Below are 23,354 nucleotides of genomic sequence, written 5' to 3' on the forward strand. Positions count from 1 at the left end.
CCCAAATGTTATTTACAAAATCTCCTATTAATAGCATTTACTACCATATTCCATCCATGGTTTGTCACAAAGTATGTAATCCAGGCTGTACCATCCTTCAGGGTAAATGGCCTAAAATATCTTTACATTATGGCTCCCCCTACTGGTTCTGTCGTGAGCAATAAACCTGTTCCTCCTTAAAGCCTCTCAGAACACTGATTTGGCTGGAGTAAATAGAGAAACACTCAGCTGGAGCTAGATTCCTTTCTATTAGCTGGCTAATTCAAATTCCTAAGGTCCTTTTAGCATTTCTTAGGAAACTGCAGGCAGAAATTAAGTATAGCCCCTGCACATTAGAGAAACTTCCTCTTGCAACTAAGGCTGGTCCTGCCTTGGTTGGACTCTAGGAAAGGTCAACAAACAATACAAACCCTATGCACTGAGAAAGAATTGTATCTTACAGCACACACAGAGAGAAGAATGTTTGCTGCCTTTGCAAAGTTGGGCAATTGGGCTTCAGTGAGTTTGTGAGAAGAGAAAACACTCTCTATGATTGGAAACACGCACATGTACAATTCTAAAATTCTAATATTTTAACAAGATAAAGATGAGATAATTTAATACTCAGTAAAGTCTTGCTTAATGATTCCATGTTTCCTTTATTATCCATAATGGTTTAAAACCATAGTCTAATTGGTATATTATGATCTGATCAAATTCTGAATTATGAAATTTAATCAGTAAGAAGGGTTTGTGCTATTCAATGATTCTAAGAGCCTTGACGAAAAAAATGCAAAAATAAATTTGGTTCTTCCCTTCAGCCTGTGGTGCTCTCACCATACATGTGTTTTGTGTTTGGAACTCTGACCTTTACTTTCCTTATTACCTCAGGCTATGGATTCAACCAGTAATAATCATGATGTGTATGAGCATGTGTGTGTGCATGTGTGTGCTTTATTTTAATAATCATTCGTGTGTATATACCTGAATGTGTTTCCAATTGAAATTATCATCAAAATATCACAAAGAGAACACTTTTGTAATTATTAATTAACTAAAATAATGTTTACCTTAGCTAAATAGAAAGGGACTTCCCTTAATAAAATTATTTTGTGAAGGACAACTTACTCAGCAGTTTCCATTATGTGAGTCAGGCACAGTTACTCTTTTCCATGAAATAAAGCCACCCATTCTCTTTTTCACTCTCTTTTTATTCCACCCGAGACACATCTGCAGTGCCAACCCTCCTCAGAGACTGTTTATGGAGGTCTAAGAAAGTATTGACATATTTCCACATGATTGGATGATAATGCCATTTAAAGGAAAGAGTGTATTGCTTTAAAACTCTTTGCTAAAATAAGTTTTTTTTAAGGTTTGTAGGCTGCAGACAGATGAATTCGTCCTGCCCTTTGCTCAGGCTCACAGAGGCCATGGAAACTACACAAGTGATCCCTGGAGACACCAAGTTTCCTTCTGTTTACAGAACTTGTAATAACAGCCAAAGGGCCCAGCCATGATGCTCCAATAATAGACCCACTATTCTACACTTTTCCTGAAACAGTACCTTACACTTCTTTGGGTTTCTAATTACCAATCTCAATCTGTATGTCTAAATTAGTGAGATTTCTCCTTGGCCAGTCAGAGCAGGAGTTTCCCCTCCTGGTTATTAAGATGTCTCAGTGCAATTAGTAAATCCTTGGACTTCAGAGAGAGTATTCAGAAAGATAACCAGAGATAAATGTTGCTTCTTATACTGAATTACTTGGGAGCAGCCACTTTATCACCACATGGGACCCAAGAGCAGGGCAGTATGGAACATGGGGCTGAGAAATGAAAGAACCAATGACGTTACTTGAAGTCCAGGATTTATGCTTAAAGCTCCCAGCTTCTCAGTTACATGAAACAATGCCATCTTTTTTCAGTAAATTGTGTTGGATTTTCTACCATAGAAAGAGTTCCAACTTCAAATCCTTTGGAGTTGTTTGGTTGTTTTGTTTTTAATAAAATGGAATACTACCCAGAAAGATAAACTAGGGACATTTATAACTAAGTGGGTGCACATCGAGGCTATATTCTTAAGTGAAATAAATAGGACGCACATGTGTAAATACCAAATAGTTTCTCTGGTGTGAGAAACTGAAAGTATAAGTGAGGACCAAAATGTATAATAGATAATGCGAAATAGGAAGAAAAGGTCCCAAGGGAAAGAGGAAGGGGAAAGGAAATAAGGGAAAGCAAAAAATGAAAACAAAGTCTTTGTAAATAGGGAAGGGTGAAGATGTTAAAGGGAGAGCAGGGGAATGGGGAAAAAATAAGAACCAAGATATATCATGTACAGGTGCAAATTCCCATTGATGAATGTCATCATATTGTATACCTAAAATGTACCAATAAACGTAATGGAAAAATAAAAAAGAAAGAAACTGCTACATTTGACTGTTACACACGAGATCAGGACTGGGGTTGAATAACCAGAGTGAGGACGGGGCTGGACATGAATGTTGACCTTCACTTTCTTTGCTGTTTCTCATCACAGAAACAGAGGTTGAGACAAGATCCACTTTCTTCAATATGACTTTTCGGTAAGTTGTACTTTCAGGTTCACACGTGCTAAGTGTTGATCTAACTCCTTCATAAGAGTTGTTTTGTGTTAATTTTGCACTTTGTAGAGCTGGAATTATCAATAGAGAATAATTGTTCCAGCATTGTTCAGAGTTGGTTTAATGGAGAAGGACACCAAAAAATAAATAAATAAATAAAGTGAGGGCAACGTTTCTTGGATTTGCAGTGGGGCACACCCTTCCACTCACATACAGTTTCTCTTTAGCTTTTTCATGCTTGAAATTATTAAGGGGATGTGGGGGGAGGGATTACAGGACCCAGGAGAAATTCTCTAATCTTGACCCAACACCATCCCTTTCAAATGAAGAAATATCTGAGGAAATTCGCTAAATAGTCCAGTTAGGCAGGCTTAGCACTGCAGTAAAGTCATATGTTTTTCATTATTATAGTTTAAAAAATTATTAATATTCAATTTTCACAAGTAATACATCATTGCATTTTAACTGTGTCCATTTAACAAATAGTGAATGATTTAAAAACAAAGTTCCATGAAAGTCTTCCCCCTTGGCAGAAGTAACTACTGATATTAGCATGGAAGATTCATTTCCAGCTTGTTTATATGTGTATCTATAGAAATATAAAGCACTGCTTTACGGAACATTAACACAAAAATAGTATTCTCCTAATATGATTTTCAAAGCAAGTTGTAGATTAGTTCCTGGTCTTTTTAATAATCAAGCTACCTTATTTTCTCACTGCTGAAATTTTGGGGAAAAATATTGCAGGTTAACCATTCCTTATTCCAAATGCTATGGCTAAGAATTGTTTCAGATTTCAAATGAATATTTGAATATTTATAATGAGGTATATTGGAAAAGGAACCCAATCTAAACATGAAAATTCATTTATAAGCACCCTTATACACGTGGCCTGTGTATAATTCTATATAATATTTTTAGTACCTCTGTGTTTTGACTGCAACTCATCACATGAGGACAGGTGTGGGCTTTTCCACTTTTGGCATCATGTCTGTGTTCAGAAAGCTTCATTGCATCATTTCTGATTTCTTGATTAGTGATGTTCAACCCATACAAATAAAACAAAAAAGACCTTGAACATGCCCTTGAGCTTTTCCTGCTTCAAACCTGCTGGTTTTCTTGTTTTATTATCTTTGTACTCTCTTAACAAGAGGGCTATTTACTCTTAAAACATTTAATTAAGCATTGTCTCAGTATTTGCTCTGAGATTAGTTTACAGAGCAGGATTTCCAGTCTTTCACTAAATGCCTTCCTTCAGAAATACAAAATATTGAGTTCTTTACTCTTATTTGAAATTTCAAAATGAATGGTACAAATGAGAACAATGAAGCAATTATAACACCAAAGACACTTTTTTCAAACTTTTTTCCTTTTATTGATTCTCCCTACCCCTACAGGTTTAACATGACTGGATGGCTTCCTTCTACTTGGTGACTGCCCCCCTTCACCTAGTAGCAAGGTATCCCTAGAGAGAACTCTAGTTGTTAGCTCAGAGGTGTCTGAACATTTATATTCCAAATACAGTGATAATCACACAGCTGCATTCTACAATACTGGAAAGGAAATACAGACATTATAATGGTTAACAATACACTCACTCAGGAAAGCTGGAGTTAGCTTTTCTCATGAATTAATGAAAAAAATTATTACAAGAGTCCTCCTGATTACTCAAGCAGCCTAGTAAAAGAGTCAGGATAATATGATTTTCTTTTTGTGATAGCATGCTTTTGAGATTAGTTTTCTGGTCTGTATTGCAGAAAGAGAAAGAAGACCCAGTTGCCTATCAACTTTGACATTTCCTTGAACTACCTACTTGACCCCCCTCCCCCCAATTTTTTCTAACTCTGTGGAGTTTGACACAAACCAATGGCAAACACTCTAGATGAGGTGATGGGCAAGCTATAAGAAGCTGAGATTGTTATCTGAAGATTAACCACAGAGGCTCTGAAATGAAGCTGGGATGTTTTAAAAAGAATTTCCCGTGAGGTTTTCCAGGTCAGTTTATTGGGTCAGACTGGCTCTTCTCTGATCTCAGCTTTGTCAAGAGTTCTGCAAGATCATTTCTCATCTTTGACAGAACATGGTCAAGGAGGGAAGAAAATATATAACAGGCTACTGAAGCAACATGATCTAATTTGCTTTAGGTAGAGTTTTCATTCACTGGGCAGGCTGAGAAAATCCCTTGAAAGCATGCAGTTGCTTTCCCTTAATCAACTTCATCTACTTCCCCTTCCTTCTAGATCCTGTGTGCTGGAGAGCAGTTCTAGGTCCTGTCCACTCACGCCCCACCACCCAGAAACAACTCTGCATCCCCTTAGCCCTCTGAGACAATTAAAGCCTATCGGGGACTCCCAGAGACTTCCTTTCCACTGATGTCTGAGCCTCTGTGATGATTATACAGCATTACACTAACAATATAGTCATTAATAATATCATTGGATATAATCTTTTTGCTCTAATTTCAAAGTGATCTAGTAAACCTATGATGATAATGTGAACTCCCATGAAGATGCTGCTATCAGCTAATATAAATATCTGTTCACTAATATTTGGCAATCAATTACTTTGCATTCTGGTTCAAACATCAAGCTCTCGAGATTGTTGAGTGTGACCAAAGTCCACAGGTTGGGCCAGGATTCTGACATATGGAACTGCAGAAACCGAAGACCAGGACCCTCTCCACCACTTCGCTGAGTGAGATATGCTGTTAATTGGCAAGCAGATACCTTAGTGAGATCTCTCAACCATACCCAACTCATTTAGGGAAAAGTAGATTTGCTGTTGTCAGTGAAACACTTGTATAAGGAAATAACAGGGGCCAAGTTGAGATCCTGAAAAGCAAGCCAGTGTATTTGGCTTTAAATATTTTTAAAAATAATGAAGTCATCAAAGGTTTGTGAGTATTTAGCAAAAGTAACAAAAAGGTAAAAAGGTAAAGAAAAGGGTCTTAAATGCGTGCTGTATTTTATTTGTTTATGTATTTGTTTGTTTGTTTATTTATTTATTTATTTTGAGACAGGGTCTCACTAGGTAGTTGAGACTGACCTGGAACTCACTATGTAGCCCAGGATGGTCTCGAACTCGCAGCGATCCTCCTGCCTCAGTCTCCCAAGTGCTGGGATTACAGGCATGCACCACCACGCCTGGCTCTGTATTTTATTTTAGAAGGCCTTTATCACACAATTTTATGTAAGCTTGCCGACATTATATAGCATAAATGGCTAGCCCCATTCCATGGATGAATAAGTTTATATGTTAAAGAACTGTGACTGGATCAAATTTATTCAACCTCTAGAACTTGGAATAAGAGCAAACATTGTAATTTCAAAGGCAGTGTTTATTCTAAGATTATTTAAATAGTCCTATGGTAGTTAGGTCACATTTATCGAAATCAAGTTACCATAATGGGGTTGTGTTTCCTATCCAGACCTTGAAATGACACAAAGAGTACCTCTTCCCTCCTAGGATGAAAAAAGGTAACAGTTTCCTACTCTAAAATGCTGTGTATAAATTTAGGCCTGCAAATTCTATGAGGTATGTGTGTATTCAGCTCATGAGAATATCCTCCCCAGCATGTTCCTTGGCCTTACTTAAGCTTATGTAACATTATCGTAGTCCCTGATTTAAACAATTTCATGTTATATTACTGTTTTTGGTGGGGGGGGTGGATATTGGGGACAAAGGTATTATTACTTCAACAAATTGACTTAATGAATTATGTCAACATTGCTCCACAAACTCACAAAAATAGTACATCTCTGTTGATTTTTAATCAAAAAGAATATTTACAAGTAATAGACCTAGGCCCATTAAAATTGTTTCTTTGTCATCTAATAACAATTACCAAAGTGAGAGACTTCAGTTGTTTTTAAAAACAATCTAATAACTGGCATTGAGAGCCGAGTCAGGACCTCATATGCACTCCATGTGTTTAGGGTGCTGATTCATTGCAGGCTCTAAAAGGAAAAGTGGGATTTATCCTCTTCTTAAAATGCACTTAATATACAATACACAGTGGTCCTACAGAGGATCAGCAAAGCATTACGCATATAATGCTGAGCTCTAGATGGGAACAAACTGGAAAACATAGGTATCAGTTATTGTGTATTGCCACGAGAATGAATGGCGTCGGGCGGGGTCAGAGGAGGGCACCATGGGCTTTTAAATTCTCTTCAGTTGCTGTGCTTCTATGTTCAGAATTTTCTTGGGCTAAATGAACACAGATACAAATCAGAGCTCAAGCAATTTCTTTCGAGGACTTCAGACCTGCAGGTCTTTCACATCATCACCGTTCTACTATTTCTGTGTTGAATTGCTCCATGAGGAGCTGATTCAAGTCCTACTCTTTGCTGCGCTGAGCTGTCTCAAGGCGAAGACAAAAGCTCTCTTGGGCTGTGAGGACACTGCTGCTTTCTTCCCAGTTTGCCCTCCCCAGCAGTAATCAATGTTTATGGCTGTAGTTACAGTAAAAATAGCAAAAGTCAATATTTGTGCTCTGTATCTGTCAGATAATAAACCTGGCTGGAGGCAGGGCTGCCTGACATCTGCATGCAGCAGGCAGGGGCTGTCCCGCCCCCAGCCCATCCTTTCAGACAGTTTATCTAAAGGTGGCGTCATATTTGTACAGCTGACAGTCTCAAATCCCCCCTGTGTGTCCTTAGGGAAACTCAGAATTTTTGTTTGATTTTTGATCCTGTTGATTCTGGCCTTTCGACTGGAAAAAATGTTAAGAAAAAGAAAGAAAGAAAATATGAAAGTAAGAAAAAGAAACAAGACAGAATAAACACTCAGAAAATCTATTTAACAGTCCTAAATTAAACGGAAAGGTCCCTTTTACCCCAGAAACTCACCCTCACCTAAGGTCTTCTAAATGACAACACGAAGTCAGACTATAAATTGTCAAGTGTTGTTTACACATTGCCTATTTCAAAAAAGGATAATGAAAAGCAAGGACATGAAAGATTGTAATGAAAGACCCTAAAACAGGCTGGGAGATCAGAGTTCCTCCTGGAGGCTGAGTTTAATTAATGATCTGGGTTTCAGCTTTAGCTCTGAGACCCGGGACAAGAGTCTTACTATGAAAAGGCCTCAGATTTCTTGTTTATAAAGTAAGAATATCAACAGATTCCAATAGATAGCATTGTTGCAAAGATCAAGTGAGGTATTGTGGGATGGGAATTTTAGTACATCTTATGGTAACCAATTCCAGGGGTTATAATCAAAGCATGGTGATTTTAAAAATGAAACAACTCTGCAGCCTGACTAAAAGAATATTATATATCATTGAAAAATGAGTGTGAAAAGCTAGAATTGACATTTTATAATTCATTTGTGTGCTCCACTTCTTCATTATTATCATTAATTTTCTGTAGGCTGATTCTTACATGTTTCCATCTTGTTTAATGATTCTAAGTCAGAATTACTGTTCTACTCTAAGGACACTGCTGTCATAATTTTTCTGCAATATGATTCTGAATTTTCCTCAGGAATCCTCTAGCATTTCGCAGTCTCTTTGTGTAGCCCCTCCCATACGGACTGAGACCCTCCTTCCCTCCCAGTTACTGCACTGAGCAAACTAGTCTGTCTTTCGGAGTGACGTCTTGTAGTACATGAAAGTGTCACATTTCATGGTACATTAAATCATTTGTAGTATATGAAATGCTTTTAGGTAATGTCTGGGTGAAATTCTATAATTCTAAAACTCATTTATTTTGACATGTATTAGAGAAAACACCATAGCTGATAAAACCATGATTTCTGCAATATAGCATATAAGTTGAGAATACAATAGTGTAAAGTCAAACATTAGGCCACTTAAAAATAATTAAGGAAAATAAAAAATAAATACAGACCGCAATAACTTTGAAAAATAATAATTAAGGAAAAGTTGATTAGGCGAGGCACACCTGCTTCTACCTTCCTGTTCCTGACAATCCAGGGGTTCTGTGTCACTGCTGAGCACAAAGCCTGTGTGCCCCTCTCCTACCAGCTCTTACACGACCATGGTGACAAACAGGGATGGATATTCCAGATGACAGGTAGAAGATGGCAGAGCCAACACTGGCCTAGGTCCGTAGGTGACTATATAGGGCACATCCTTCTGTGCCCGTGACAGATGTGTATGCATTAGAGATAAACTTTTATAGTCTTAATTTACCAACTTTTGGAGATTGCTAGTGACTTATCATGGTAGTATGAGAAAAAAAAAAAACATGTAGGTAGTTAAAGCAGTTCTAAAAAGGACAGTTTCCTCCATTGTCCCCAAATAGCCTCATTTCAAATCTTTACTATTTTCCCATCAACTCTTCTGTGAGCATGTTCTAATTTGTTGATGGCTTTCTTAAGATTTAGTGCTCAGAGATTAATATAACCAACTGGATGTGGTCCACTATTAACTGAACCTACAATACACAAGCCTTTCTGTAGTCCTTGCATCCCAACATTGACCATATTAATAAATATTACTCAAAATCCTAGTCATATGAGTTTCTCTGAAGGCTTTCCTTGTCTATCTTTTCCTTTGTTGGATGATTTACTATGACAATATTTTTTGTTTTGGTCCTATAAGGTCAACTTATAAAGATATCTTTATAAATCTTTATTCTTTCCTGAAACATAAAACCATCCCTCCAGGCATTGTGCTTGCCATATATTCGCATGGTTTCCTTCAGGGAAAGCAATGCTTCTCAAAATAACCCCATGCCTTCATCACTAAGAAGACAAAAATGACCTCCAATGGGTTAAATATAGAGTTCAATTCACTTGAAGCAAATGTGGCATTTTTTATTTTTAAAACGATAATTCAATTCAGTACAATTAATGCTATAAAAGAGATTACAGCATTTATTGTATATCTGGGGTGGGATAGGCTTAAAATGAATTTGAAGTAAAAGAGAAAAAGACATTAAGACAGACAGAAAGGAAAGAAAGAGAGAAAAGAAAGGAAGAAACAAAGAAAACAAAGAAAGAAAGAAAGAAAGAAAGGGACCGAGACAAAGGAGTAAAAAGAGGGCTGGAAAAGGGAGAGAGAAAGGGAGATGAAAAAGAGGGATGGGAAGATAGAGCAGGAGGAAAAGGAAGAAAAGAAGGGCAGGCAAAAAATGAAGAAAAATATTTTAAAAATAAAAGAAGGGCAGGAAGGAGGGAGAGCTGACACTACACCATCTACTTCCTCTTTCTAATAGATATTTATTTAATTACCATCTAATATTTGTAGTCTCTCTGTGCTATTTTTGCCAACTATCCAGTGACTTTTCTTTCCACTTTGTCTTTTAGACTCCCTCCTTTCTAGTTGATTACAGAGCATGATCCAAATTTACTCAGAATGTTGAAATTTTATTACAGAAAATGATACGTTCCCATTAATTCCCCGCAAAGCACTCCCTACCCCTTCAAACATATTTATCCCCTTATGCTTGCCACTTTCTGAAGTAGCTTTGGAAGTCTTGTTTCATAAGTGTCTTTGGAGGGTGTGATCAGAAACATGGTGAACACAGCTACCTAGAGTGCTTCTGCCTAGGGCCTTCCAGTGAAAAGGTAGGCTTGTCAAAACATGGGTATCCTCATCTGCCTAATACCTGTAGTTAGCGGGATCTGGCTTCTGGCTCTTCCCCTAGGACAAAATGACCATAATCACTGAGCATTTTATATTCAGGACATCCAAGCAACCATGACGATGCAACTAAAGACACGAAGGAGAATTTCAAGAACAGCTTTAGCAAGTGGCAAGAACAATGGGACAAGTGTTTTTGAAGTGAGGGGAGTATTATGAGGAGAATTATGGCAATGTGCCTTTTACTATAATAATTTTTTTAATTTAAACCTTCATCGGATTTTTCAATCACACCTCATATATTTTTTCTGTTACAGTAAAATATGGCCTCATTTATTTAACTGATATTTATTGAGCACTAATTATAAGTCAGGGCCTTGGCTAGCCATAGCAAATAGAGGATCAACAAGAACAAGGTGGCCAAAGGCCTTAGGAAACTGAAAATAAGATTCCTGGGCAATCCACGATTTCCTTAGGCATCTTTGGTTTTCCTCTTCACCAGCATGGTGTTGTTTACACAGTTGGAACTTAACAGTGAGAGGAGTCTCCTCTCCCTCCTGGGCTTTCACCCTCTTCACATTTTTATTTTAATAAAAATGCCTGTAACTACAGAATCGGGAGGACACTTTCTGTGAAAGACCGGGTTTCGGTCTAAGGCCCACAGTCATCTCTTAAACATGCCTGTGTGCTTCTGGCCAAGCAAGTTCTGCTTTAGCAGAGGGTGGATGTGCATGGCTCAGGTGGGAAGAAACCAAGCAAAGGATCCCCGAGGGAACCTGCCTAACTTGAATATAGGTGCTTCTCTAGATGTGCTTCCTTCTCAGACTGAAGCAGATTGTGTGAAATGACTTACATGATGATTTTCCCAGCTGGGGGCAGTTTGGAGAGAAAAACTCTGTTCTGCCTTTTTTTTTTTTTTTTTTTTTTTTTTTTTTTTGCTGGGTGAACCAAAAAGCGTTTCCAGAGGCACACTGCACTAGAATAATGGCTCTAGGAGTTTTGTATTATGGGTGTTTCCTGTAGAAATATGTTAAAAAATATATATATATACACATGTAAATATATATGAACAAAACTCAAATAAAGTAGGATATTCACGGCCCAAAGGTTTCACTAGCTTTATGTAGATCTTTCAACATGGAAAGTCTTAACATTACAAATATATATTATATTTACTTGTTCATGCCCTTTGGTTTTATATCATAATACTACACAATATTTTTCTCCTATTACATGTGGCTATTTCCCATGACATTACACCATTTTTGGGCTATAGTTTCAGTAATGGTTTACAGTGCTGACATATAATTTATTTTAAAATACATTTGTATTCAGTACTTAAACAATTTTTTAAATTATTACTATTATGAAGGTCAGACTTAGGAACTTTCTTAAAGTCTGTGTGTAATTCCTGAGGATACATTCTTGCTAGGAGAATTATTGAGTAAATTTCTAAGGCTGTATATGTAACTCTTTAAGGTTTTTTGGACCTATTATCAAATAATTTCCCAGAAAGTTTGTTATCAATTTATATTTCTAGAGACTTCTCAGTTAACAAGGACCATTACTATGAAAATACTTTCTATTTGATAAATAAAACACATTTTGTATTTCTTTTTTTTTCCAGTTGTTAATTTTTGCTTTTCTCACTAGGACATATTTCTTTCTAAGCTACTTAAAGTCTGTTACATGACAGTTATCTGTTACTTGGTTTTTATTCTTATGTGCTAAGAATACTAATGTTTTCATTTTATATGTTGCACATATTTTCTCAGATTTTTGTCATGCCAATAGCAATTCTGTTTTCAGTGTTTTCGAGTTTCAGATGAGATTTTTATTACAGTTAAATATATAAAATTGCCATTTATGTGGTATTCCTCTTGTCTTTACTTCTCTTTTTCTTGAAAAGTCCCATAAAAGAATTACAAACAGAAAATTTTGTCAGTGCTAAAAATTGAAATGGTATAGATTCTATATGATAGAATGTTAAAATCACTTGGGAAGCTTACAGGGACTTCTCTGAAATATAGAACAAGAAAGACAAAATGAAAGAAAGAACTGACCAGTCCAACTCAACCAAATTACAAGTTTTGGGGCTCAGTGGTTCCACCTCCTGCCTTGCAAGCACAAGGGCCAGAGTTTGATCCCTGGTACAAAAATAAATAAATAAATAAAATTGTTACAAGTTTTGTCAACCAGCAAATTTTCTCCTTTCCACCATCCTCAGTTTTCCAAAAATTTCTACAGTATTTATTTCATGATATACAAAATTTTCATAAAATAGAGTTGGGGGTTGGTTATTATTACATCTGTGTACACATGCACATATCTTTCTCTATTAATGGGTGTCAGGCGTGAGTAATGCTCATGTCACTGGTTTTCATTTGTTGAAATATCACACTGTACTCTATAAATATGTATAACCAAGATAATAATTTTTAAAAATATAATGGATTCCCATTCTCCTCTATTTTTGATGAAAACTCCATGTACTGAGCTACCACCCAGTTTCCCTTGGTAACTACACCCCAGTTTTAAAACAGATATGTAACAGTCCTGACCAAATAAGGCATCACATTAGACATAAAGACTGGTTGAGGAAAAAAAAAACAACAGACTGGTTGAGGCATTTTGATTAAATTATCAGTTTAACTAAACAATGCTCAGGCCCAATTCTGAGACTGCTACAGGAAGGAAAAGGGTATGGCCCCTTCCAGTGGAACTGAATTGGACAGAACATGTGTCTAGAACTTCTGGGATTCAACTGCAGAGAGGGAAGCCAGTATGAGCATCAGAATGAAAATGAGAACAAACAGAGATTGAGTGCCTTTGCTTATGTATGTGGGTTAGGCCATGAATTTTCAGTTATGAGAAGCAGCAGTATTTTTATTGATTTCAGCTAATTTTAATTAGGTTTCCTACCATCAATAATAAAATAAACCCTAAAAAAATAAAATGAAATAAAATAAAAAATAAACCCTAAAGGAAACCCAGAAAATGTGTTCAGAAAAAAAAATGTAAGTAACATAACCCGTAAATAATCTTTACAAAGAAATACAGTGTTTATAAATTGACACACAGGTTTTATTTTATCTGACCCTATTGGTTCAGAGGTTGCTAATTACATTGTACACATGAAATTTTTAATTCTTGCCTAATTTTTTTAATGAGAATGAGAAAAACAATACAAATTGTTCAACCGTTATTTAGTTCTAAAGCAAAACAAAAAACTAGGATCCAGGACTTTTGGCCCTTCTTGTGAACTGAGTAATCTCCTAAATAAAGTAAATATGTTTGGTGCACAATTCCCACCAGGAAAACAAATCTTGGTTTTGCTTTTTGCAGAAAATGAAAAAAAAAAATCTTTGCACAAAGCATCAAGGTAACATGTCTTTTGGTCTTGCAAATTGTTTTTAATGTGTAATTGTGTTTTTCTCTGTATAATCTGCCAGCAACTTATCTCATATGGTCATCCACTTTTTCATTTTTGGAAAGATATTTGAAGGGGAAAGAGAGAAAAATATGTGTCTCTCTGGGTACAGCAGACTAGTCCTTGGTGTTTGTAGGCAACCCTTGCAGTTGGATTGACAACCGCAGCTGTTGATGGGCTGCTGGGAGACAGGAGAGAGAAAATGCAATTCATCAGAACACTGGGCAAATGGACTTGTCTTAATGTTACTATTTTCCTTATGGCTGTAATAACCCCCTGCATAGCACACCTGGAATTATTTAACTAAGTTTAACTGATAAGTTGAGAAATTATTTGGGAAATATGTGCTCTTCCAGGAGCTGGTGGATTCAATCCTAAACAAGCCAGAGCATGTTCTCCCAGGCTGGTGATATGCTGACACATTAACTGAAAGGGATTCACTTTCATGCAAATTACGACCTTTATTATATCTTTCCATGTTAGCTCAGCTCCTGAGTTCGCCCAATAGCAGACACAAAGGTCGCAAGCTGGCAAAGAGGGCTGTGTTTATTGCTGTTGTTTTCCATTGAATTGAGTCCCTTTATATTTCATGAACTCATATAGAAAAATTTTCATTCTTGCTTGTCTTAGAATGTTCCAATATTTGGATCAATGGGACTTCCATTCTCAAGTGACAAAATGGTTGGCTGGATTTGAAGGAAATCTTCCCATGAGTTTTACTATGGTCTCCAGTGCACCTGACACTCCCATTTCATTCATATATGTTACCTGCCTGGACACTAGAAGTGTTTGTGTTTACAAACTCCAGAGGAGAAAGTGAAAAAAAGTGCTTGGAAAATATCTTTCAGACCAAATATTAGTAGGCTGGCCCATATTCAGACAAACCACTACCTTTGTTAGGATTGGAGCTACTATCTGTAGTTGTAGTGTTCTCTCTCTCTCTCTCTCTCTCTCTCTCTCTGTGTATGTGTGTGTGTGTGTGTGTATGCGTGCGCACATGAGTATGAGCATTTACATTTAATCCTTCTTTTCTTCTTGACTCAGAAATGCCTAAACTCTAGCTTAGGAAACTCACATCTGAAGGGGATATTTGAAGTAATAACCAATCCTAAAATGATTTTTTATCTCAGTCTCACAAATGGAGAATGTTTCTTGCTGTCTCCAGCCATGTGTTAATGGTTTCTCTGAGGTCACCTGTACAGATAGATCTTTTGAATTTCACTTGGAACACATGTGGTTTTAAGCTAGATGTTAATTGGAAACATTTATAGTGTCAAACATTTGATTAATGCTCTGGGTTTTAATTGAAAGGAATAAGCGTTTCTTAAATCAACTGCAGCATACTATAGTTTAGAGGGGATGTTCTTAAAATAGACTAAAATTTATTTGCAAACTAAGTAATATTTTAAGAAGAATCATCATGATGCAAAGCTGATCTTCCTTGCCTAATCCCTTTTAAACCAATATTTTTGAGATAACTATTTTACTAGTTAACTGATAATTAAAAGGGAAAATCAGATGCCAATAAATGCAGTGCTGCTTTTAACTCAGAAGTAAAGTGAAGATGATTTCACTCTACTATGACTTTCTGATATAATGTAAAACTTTTTATATGTTTAACCCTTTGAATAACATAGTCTAAGAGAAGAAAGACCATTGTCCCTAAGATGAGAGTTACTCTCTGTGGCTAGGACCCTCTAAACTGAAACCAGTAACGTTGTCATGGGGCGATACTCTGTAGGTGTGAGAAGTCCATAGCGGGGCTCAGCAGAGTTCAGAAGATGGTTCATGTTGACTTTAATTTTTGTTCGTAAAGAGCACCGATTGGGTCTCCAGATGGTGCCCTGCAGACATAATTAAGTATTGCAATAAATCACATAGTAGTGACACAGCAATTATTCTTGAGCCCTCCACCCCTCCCTTGTCAGGTGCTTGGGGAGGCACCCAGACATTCTTCCAGGTGTCCTGAAACAATGGTGGGCCATCTATTAGGGGCCTAAAGAGGGCAGGGGATGCTGCCATTAACTTTTTACTGTCAGCCAGGACAGATAATAGGTGCAAGATGTGATCTGGGCTGAGGTATTACTCCTCACTGTTGTGGTGCACTTCAGATAGCAGGAGAGGAAACAAGTGGGGGAAAATGCACTAGGCTGTGTCCACAGTTTGAAATGTAAAAACTTAAACACACAATTAGTTCTTTGATTTCACATCACCAAACAACTTGCCTTACAGGTTTTCCCTCAGATTCACAACCTGACTTGTTAATTTCAAAAATGTCTGTTCCTCAGCCTTTTTGTTCGTTCAACATATGTATATTTCAGTGTCCTTTAAATTTGAGCAATGTATAATCCTCTTTACAATCCTTAAGAACGTATTCACAGACCCACCCATTCCCAAGAAGGATATATGGGCATTTGTTTGAGAAACACTGGTCTAAGAATGCAAAATCTTTTTCTATGAAACTGTCTTGCCATGCAAAATATCCAATGTAAAATAGAAATACATTTTATTTTTATACAGTTAAAATGGTTTCTATTATTTTTGTAGGTTTTTTTAAAAAATAACATTTGAGACTTGGTTCAGCTTGGGAAACGACTGCTTGGCTTTTAAATACCTCTGTGCCACATGTCACAACACCTCCTGGGCCTAAAAAGCCCATTCAGGTTTGCCCTTTCCTTCAAAAAGAGAGAAGAACAGAGAAAGTTTTCTGTGTTCTAATGACACCGGTGTACATTCTTGAGTTTCTGGGTTACTTTTGTGAAATTACAGGCTCTCACTCTGTGACAGGCTCTTGAAGCAGAACTCAAAGATCATCGAAACACAGAAAGGACCTGTTATACTTATAGGCTGTAAGGATCTTCTCCCAGTTTTAACTAGGTCCTTTTATCTGTTTCCCGTGGCTGCTGAAATAAAGAACCAGAAACTTAGAGAATCAATAAAACATAAATTTATTTTCTGATAGTTTTTTGGGGGGGTCACAAGTCTGAAATCAACTTCACCAGGCTAAACTCGAGATGCTAGCATGGCTGGTTCCTTCTGGGGGGCTCAGGAAGAATCTGATTTTGCCTCATCCAACTTCTAGTGGCTGTTTCCATTCTTTGTTTTATAACCGGCTCTTCACACCACGCAACCCCCTCGCTTCCATGGTTTTATCGCTAAAGTCCTCTCACCTCACTCATGGGACGTTTACAAAGTCCCTTTTACTTCATAAGACGACTCTCACAGGTTCAAAATGATATAAACATGTTGGGGTTTAATCTAGTACAGTCCGTAGGGCCTAATTTTCCTCCAGCCCTAACTCCATGCCTTCAACCGTAGATCTCCAAGTAGCTTTGACACCGTGTGTCCCAGTCATGAACGAGTCCTAAACAGTCCACCTTCTCTTCCCACCAAAATCTGCCCCACAGCACCAGGTTCCACTCTTTGGTAGCAGCTCTGCCGTTCTCTCTGCCATACAGTTTTGGAACTGAACTACTATTTAAAAAGTTCCCCCGCCGCCTGCCTCATAAGTGCAAGGTCCCGAGTTTAATCCCTGGTACCAAAAAAAAAATAAATACATAAATAAATAAATAAAGATTTAAAATTCCATCCTTTTTCTATCGTCACGTGCCTTGTCTCCTGAGACACAACATTCTGCTTTTGAAATGCGTCCCAACTCAGCCCTTTGCTCATTTTAGCTTTTACCAAGCTCCCACTTGGAACAGTAGAGCATCTTGTTGAGAAATGAATAAGATGCTTAGTTAAATGCCTAGATACTGCTCCACTAGAGTTTCCCTGCACAGGTGTAGTGCTAATGTCCACTGTGAAAAGGGACAAACATTTCTATAAAACGTTCTCCTATTTACACCGAGTGTGATGCTCCCAGGCGGGGCTGAGTGTTCTACCGTTTTCTTCACCTTTCTTTCACTGACAGAGAAGACAGTACTCAGTACCACCCAAGCCCCCTTCAGCAGGTAGCTCTGTCTCCAGTATTGAAAGAATCATCCAAAATACTTTTTTCCCAAATAAAACTTGCTTCTAGTGAACCTTAGATGCTATGTGTTGGGAATCCTTTGATGATCCAATCCCACAGAACTTCAGAAACCAGCGTTAGATATGCAAAAGGAGAAGCATGTGATATAACTACTCCAGAGTTTAAACTTGATCCTGGTTGAATGACTTATCTCCTTCCTAAGTTCAGAAATTTGTTGAGGACAGGAACTGTGACAGATAGCTCATAGTAAATGATAGTAAATGCATAATACAGCTAAATAGAAGAAACTATATTTAAAATCATTTAAATCCAATGTTTGTAAAGAAGCTGTCCTAAGAATTTAACTAAATTCCTAAGAACTATAAGAAAAGCACAATGTATTTACAATGGATACTCAAACATCCACTTGCAAAGAGAATGTTTGGGGCATTTGTTAAACTGAGCTCATTTTTCATCTTCTATGCAACTGTAGCTTCCCAGGAATAGTGTAAATGTTTCATAGTGCATTTTCTATCTCTCAGTTTTAAACCATAATCTTAGCCATTGTGTCATTGGAATATCATACACTGCTAACACATTTCTATGTCTATTTCACGCAAAGAAAGAACTTCATGCGCTGACTTAAACATTTGCTACCTATGAATATCCTTTGAAATTTTTATATGACTTCCAGAGTTTAAATTTGATCTATATTCTCTTTGAACCACCTGTCAATTTTAGTTTTGAAATGACTTTGCTCCAAGCTTCCTGATTCACAAGCACACACCATCACAGTTTTGTGCATCAGGAAAAGCCAACACATATAATTTAATGTTTCATTAGACTAGGCTATTAGGTTTTCTTCATAACTGACTAACTGCAAACAACAAAATTCACAGAGGGTTAGAGCTATTTCTTTCTACAATCTCTTCTTGATATTTTCTTAAGTACTTATAAACCCTACAATGAGATAATACACAGAAGATCTTTAGAATGAGAAATGAGAATAGCACTTTCAAAAATAACACCTAGTGTGTTCCTTCAACTTTATCAGTAGACTAGCTTTTCTTCCTCAACTGTATCATATCATTGCTGAGGGCAGCAAAACCAAGAGACCAAATGTCCCCAGGAGAAACAGGGATGTGATGAAGTAGGACACGACAGCTAGTAAAAATCTTACTACTTCCGGCTTAGAGGAATCTGAGAAGAGAAAAACAACAGGTGAGTGGGTGAGCAGATCAAACTGAAAGTTTTTTCACGTGCTTAGAGCTAATTCATAATTATATAGACATATCTATATAACTGTGAGGAGCCTGAGAAGATCAAGACGAGTAGCCTGCTTTCCCAACTATTCCCTATAAAGACTATAAGCTTCTAGGTGAAAGATCTTTAATGGTGCAGCATTGGTAAATGAAGACAGTTAGTAGCTCCAGTCCTACATAAGGAGGCACAAAGGATATAGAAAATCCTCTCTCCTCTTGATGAAATGCCAAAATACTTAAAGGTTCAGGAGATTCATATCCAGCTGGCTTTGAAGATACAAAATATTGAGAATTACCAAAAGTAAAGTTGCAATATCATTAACTACACATCCAGATAACTACAAGGTGCCCCAAGTGCACAGTACTCCCTGGACAAGACCAGCCAGTTGTGAAACTAGCATCTGACCTTGAGGTTCTTCCTCCTATTGCCATGAGGTCACATAAGGCCTCTCATATACATGAACAGAAGTAAGAGAGAGGAGACAATAAAATTCTCATTCATTGAGTATTGTTCCCAAGAGATCTAGTAAGTGTAAAGCAACTGATAAAGCCCCTAATTACTAATTGGAAAGTTTAAGTATCATCCTATACTTTCAGGCTTCCAGCCAGCACCCACTGGGATAGGGGATTTGAGAAAGATTATATCAGTCAGAAAATATCAAAGCTACACACATTTTTTTAATAAATCAAGAGTAAGGTTTTGAAGTTTTCTGCCTCTCTACATACATGTAAAGTTTTTATTGATAGAAATTTTCTGTACTTAAATTTAAAATGGTTTATATTACAGGTACTTTAATTCCATCACTGATTCAGTGGTATGAAGTTAGAAATGCCAATCTTCACACTCCATCCCCCTTTTATCATCAGAAGCAACAGCATGGTGAGGATAATTTCAAATGATGCTGGTAACTCTTTCCATAAAAATGGCACATATTCTGGATACTTATTATTTAGGGCTGCCCATCTTAGATTGTTCTGGCTGCTATAAAGAAACATCATAGACTGGGCTTCTTACAAATAGTAGAAGTTACTTCTCACCGGTCATAAAGCTAGGAAATCCAAGTCAAGGTGCTGGCAGATTGAGGGTCTGTTGAGGGTCCACTTCCTGGTTCATAGAAAATCTCAGTTTACCCTCACATAGTGGGAAGGAGAAAGGGAGCTCTCTAGAGTTGTTTTTATGAGGACATCGATCTCATTCATGAACATTCCACTTTCCTGACCAAATCCACTTTCTTTTCCACTTTCTCTCCTACAGATCCCCCACCTGTAAATATCATCACCTTGGACTGATTAGGTTTTGAGGAAACGCACACTTTCAGTATATATGTTCTCCCTTTGAATTCTCAGATCCAATGAGTCATGCAAGACCCAGCTATGGAAGATGATGTGATTTGCAGCAAAAGTCTTACATGAGGGAAAAAATGATTCACATAGTAGAGCCATGGAAACATATCTCACAAAGGGTGCTACACACCCAAGGGAGGTGTTGGGATGACCTTATCTAATAGGTATGTTGGAGTCACCTCTTATAAACATAGAGCCCCCAAAATGATTTAGACCTCATGCATATTTCTCCAACATGAGAACTATGCTTTCATTAAGAGGATTCAATAAAAAGACTCTTTCCTCTCTCCTTCCAGCCACAAGTGGGGAGGAAGAAGGAGGGCAGGGGAAAGGGAAGGAAGGAGAAGCTCTTCAGAACAGACCACCCAGGCCATCCCTCCCTCTCCCAAAGCCACTACAGCCACAGGCCTGGCCACCCAGGCAGGAGGGTAAAGACAGAGGGTATTAGGAATGAGACGGGAGGCTTTAAATAAATAGAACTGATTCTTAAGAACCCAAATGAGATATTTTTAAAAACCAAAGGGACTGTACAGTCATAGAATCAAACTCAGACACCATTAAACATCCCTACTGCCCCGAATAGAGAATGTGGCTGGCAAGGTGATTAGAAAAAGTAAAACTGTTTCATGTTTGCCCCACAGTAAAGTTTAGACTCTTCAATAAACTGGCTTTATGAGGCTCATGACTCCTGCATCTTCTGGTTGCTTTGAAAATTGAATAAAGGTTATCATTGCAAGACCTAGTGCCTACACACACTTAATAAACACTAACATCCTCTTCCCTTCTAAATGTTTTCTGCTACCTTTTTATCTTTATCAATAACCTCCATGGGATAAAGTTACTCACATATACATGTATAGATATAAAGTTATTTGCATAAAAGCTTTAGTATAAAATTATGTATTGATACTTGTGTGTGTTTAAATAAAGAGGCTCCTCACCCTCATACTCTCCTCTTTTTTTTTTCTAGGGACAAGAATTCACCTCTCCACCTCAACCCAGAGACAACATTGGTCTACAGTTGCCTGAGGAAAAGCCAAAGATTATGGGGCATTCTACTCCCTCCCCTCTTCCAATAAAATGCAAGTCAAAATCTGAAACTGGATATGAATACAATCTTTTAGGAGATGGTAAGAGACCCAGTCAGGCTAGGGTAAATGTGCAGGACTGCATTTGGAGGATGAAGACTTCCTTCTCTTCACTACTGATTTTCTCCCTCCCTCACCTTCTCCCTTCTTTTTAAAAAAATCTTCCCTCCTTTCTTCCCTTTTCTCTCCTTTCAAAAAACTGAACTTGAATTTCATCAAACCTCTACATATAATTACCAGTAAAACACACAAAATTATTGCAATAAGGAGGTCAACAAAATCTAGTGTATGATATTTTAAAAATTGTACTTGAAAAGGAAGATAAAGAGTGCAAGGGAGTCTGTAAACTAAGAGACCTGAGGTTTGATTTTTAAAAGAGAAGATAGACACTTGAGAGATTTAGCTACCATGTCCAATATATGATCCTTCTTCTTTTTCTTTCTCCTTTCCCTTTTTCCATCCTCTACTCTATTTCCTTTTCCTTTTGTGTGTATGGGGGTGGATAATGGGGATTGAACTCAGAACCTGGTGATTGTAAGGCAGGCACAGCACCACTGAGCTAAATCCCCAGCCCTCTATTTCCTTTTCTTTGAGCATCAACAAGTAGGCTTTCTGTAAAATATCTCATAGAAATCCAATAGATAAAGCAGATAAGGAAAAATACGTTCTGGTTAAAGTAGACATAGGGGTTCAGAGGCCTCTGGTCCAAATTGTGGCAGTTTTTAAGCAGTATGGTGGTTAAATAAAAACAGCCTTCCAAAACCTCAACTCAATAAACCTTTCAACACCCCAATAAAGTGAAGAATATTGCTGAGGATGGGGCCAGTAATAGCCCCCGATGGGGGGACTTAGCTCCATGTCAAGCTGACCAACCTGGAAATGTGCTTCCCAGCATTCTCTTGTCTATATCTTTCTGGGTTGGAGAAGGCTGCAGGAGGACTTTGCATGAGCTTTGGGAGGTGGACATGAAGCAGCCGGCTTATTCATGATGGGACATTTGAATATAGTGAATCTTCCGGATGTGAGTGTCCATTTGGAAAAAGAAGACTCAGGCTAAGAGACTTAGGACTTCTCAGTACTGATTTATGAATATCAAACTGCAAGATGAAAAATAGATGTGAAGAAAAGGCATAAATTTTCTGAGGGAAAATATGAAGCATCAGGCAAAAGGTTGACATTGAAATCCTAGAGACTATGCATAGTTAGATGCTCGCACCGAAAGAAGTTGAAGTAGGAGAGAAAAGAGAAGTCAGCCCAGGTCTAGGGAGTGCAGTGTCCTGAAGACAGTGGAGGCAAGTGGAAGGAGAAAAGTCTTAGCAGTTTGGAAGACTGATGAGAGGTTGTAGCACATAATGTGTGGTGTGTGACACAGGGAGAAACAGTTTGCAGGACAGCCACTGTGCTAACAGCAGATGTTCTGGAAGGAAGGAGAGGGTGTCCACAATCATGTTAACTGAATCTACACCCACTAAGGGACCAGGGTGGAGGCCACTTACTTTTCTCACCTCCAGTGCCAAGTTCTTACTGTTTAGCTTAGCAATTTGTCCAAGAAGTCTCACTTTCTTCTCTCACCATGAGGGAAATGCAGAACAAATTTACCATGGAGGTGGTGAAACAGGGAAAAAATAACTGTGCTGTGCTTTCAGGATATGGCAGTCTCCTCATGTCACATTCTGTATGTTATGCCACAGGCTATTTCATTCATTTATTCCATTAATAAATATCTAGTCCTAATTGTGCAAAGCCCTCTCTCACTGGCTGAGCAAGTTGGGGTACAAAAGACTTCCCAGGTAATAAATTAAATTCAGTGAAATTTTTTTAGAACCATGCTTAATACCCACAGTTAAATATGTAAATGTCTCAAAGAACAGTAGATAAATTGCTATTAAGTGGAGAAGGCAAAGAATACAATTTTCTAGAGGTAGAAACCCTAGCTCAAGCAAGGGTACAACTTGTGGTGGAAAGAAGGTAGTCATTCATGTAATTTTCAAGGACGACTTCTTGAACTTAGCTGCCTATTACCCCATTTATTTTCCCTACAGTTCTCAACCTACACTCATGATCGACGGCATGTGTGACCCATTACTATGGCACATGCTCTGTTGTGCAGGACTCCTAAGCATTTGCTGCAACTGCTAGGCTTTCTG

The 23,354-nt window shown here is 37.7% G+C and overlaps 1 long non-coding RNA gene across 1 annotated transcript; it reads left to right on the forward strand.

Annotated features, from left to right (window-relative positions):
• The first annotated feature begins 2,513 nt into the window (after positions 1-2,513).
• On the forward strand, positions 2,514-21,158 carry LOC117285828. The gene is made up of 3 exons (XR_004516925.1): positions 2,514-2,561; positions 19,563-19,655; positions 21,090-21,158. It is a non-coding gene; the product is annotated as an uncharacterized LOC117285828 (long non-coding RNA).
• Positions 21,159-23,354: the final 2,196 nt, after the last annotated feature.

Source organism: Fukomys damarensis, unplaced genomic scaffold, assembly GCF_012274545.1.
Source record: "Fukomys damarensis isolate Sample0158 unplaced genomic scaffold, DMR_v1.0_HiC HiC_scaffold_13, whole genome shotgun sequence".
NCBI lineage: Eukaryota > Metazoa > Chordata > Mammalia > Rodentia > Bathyergidae > Fukomys > Fukomys damarensis.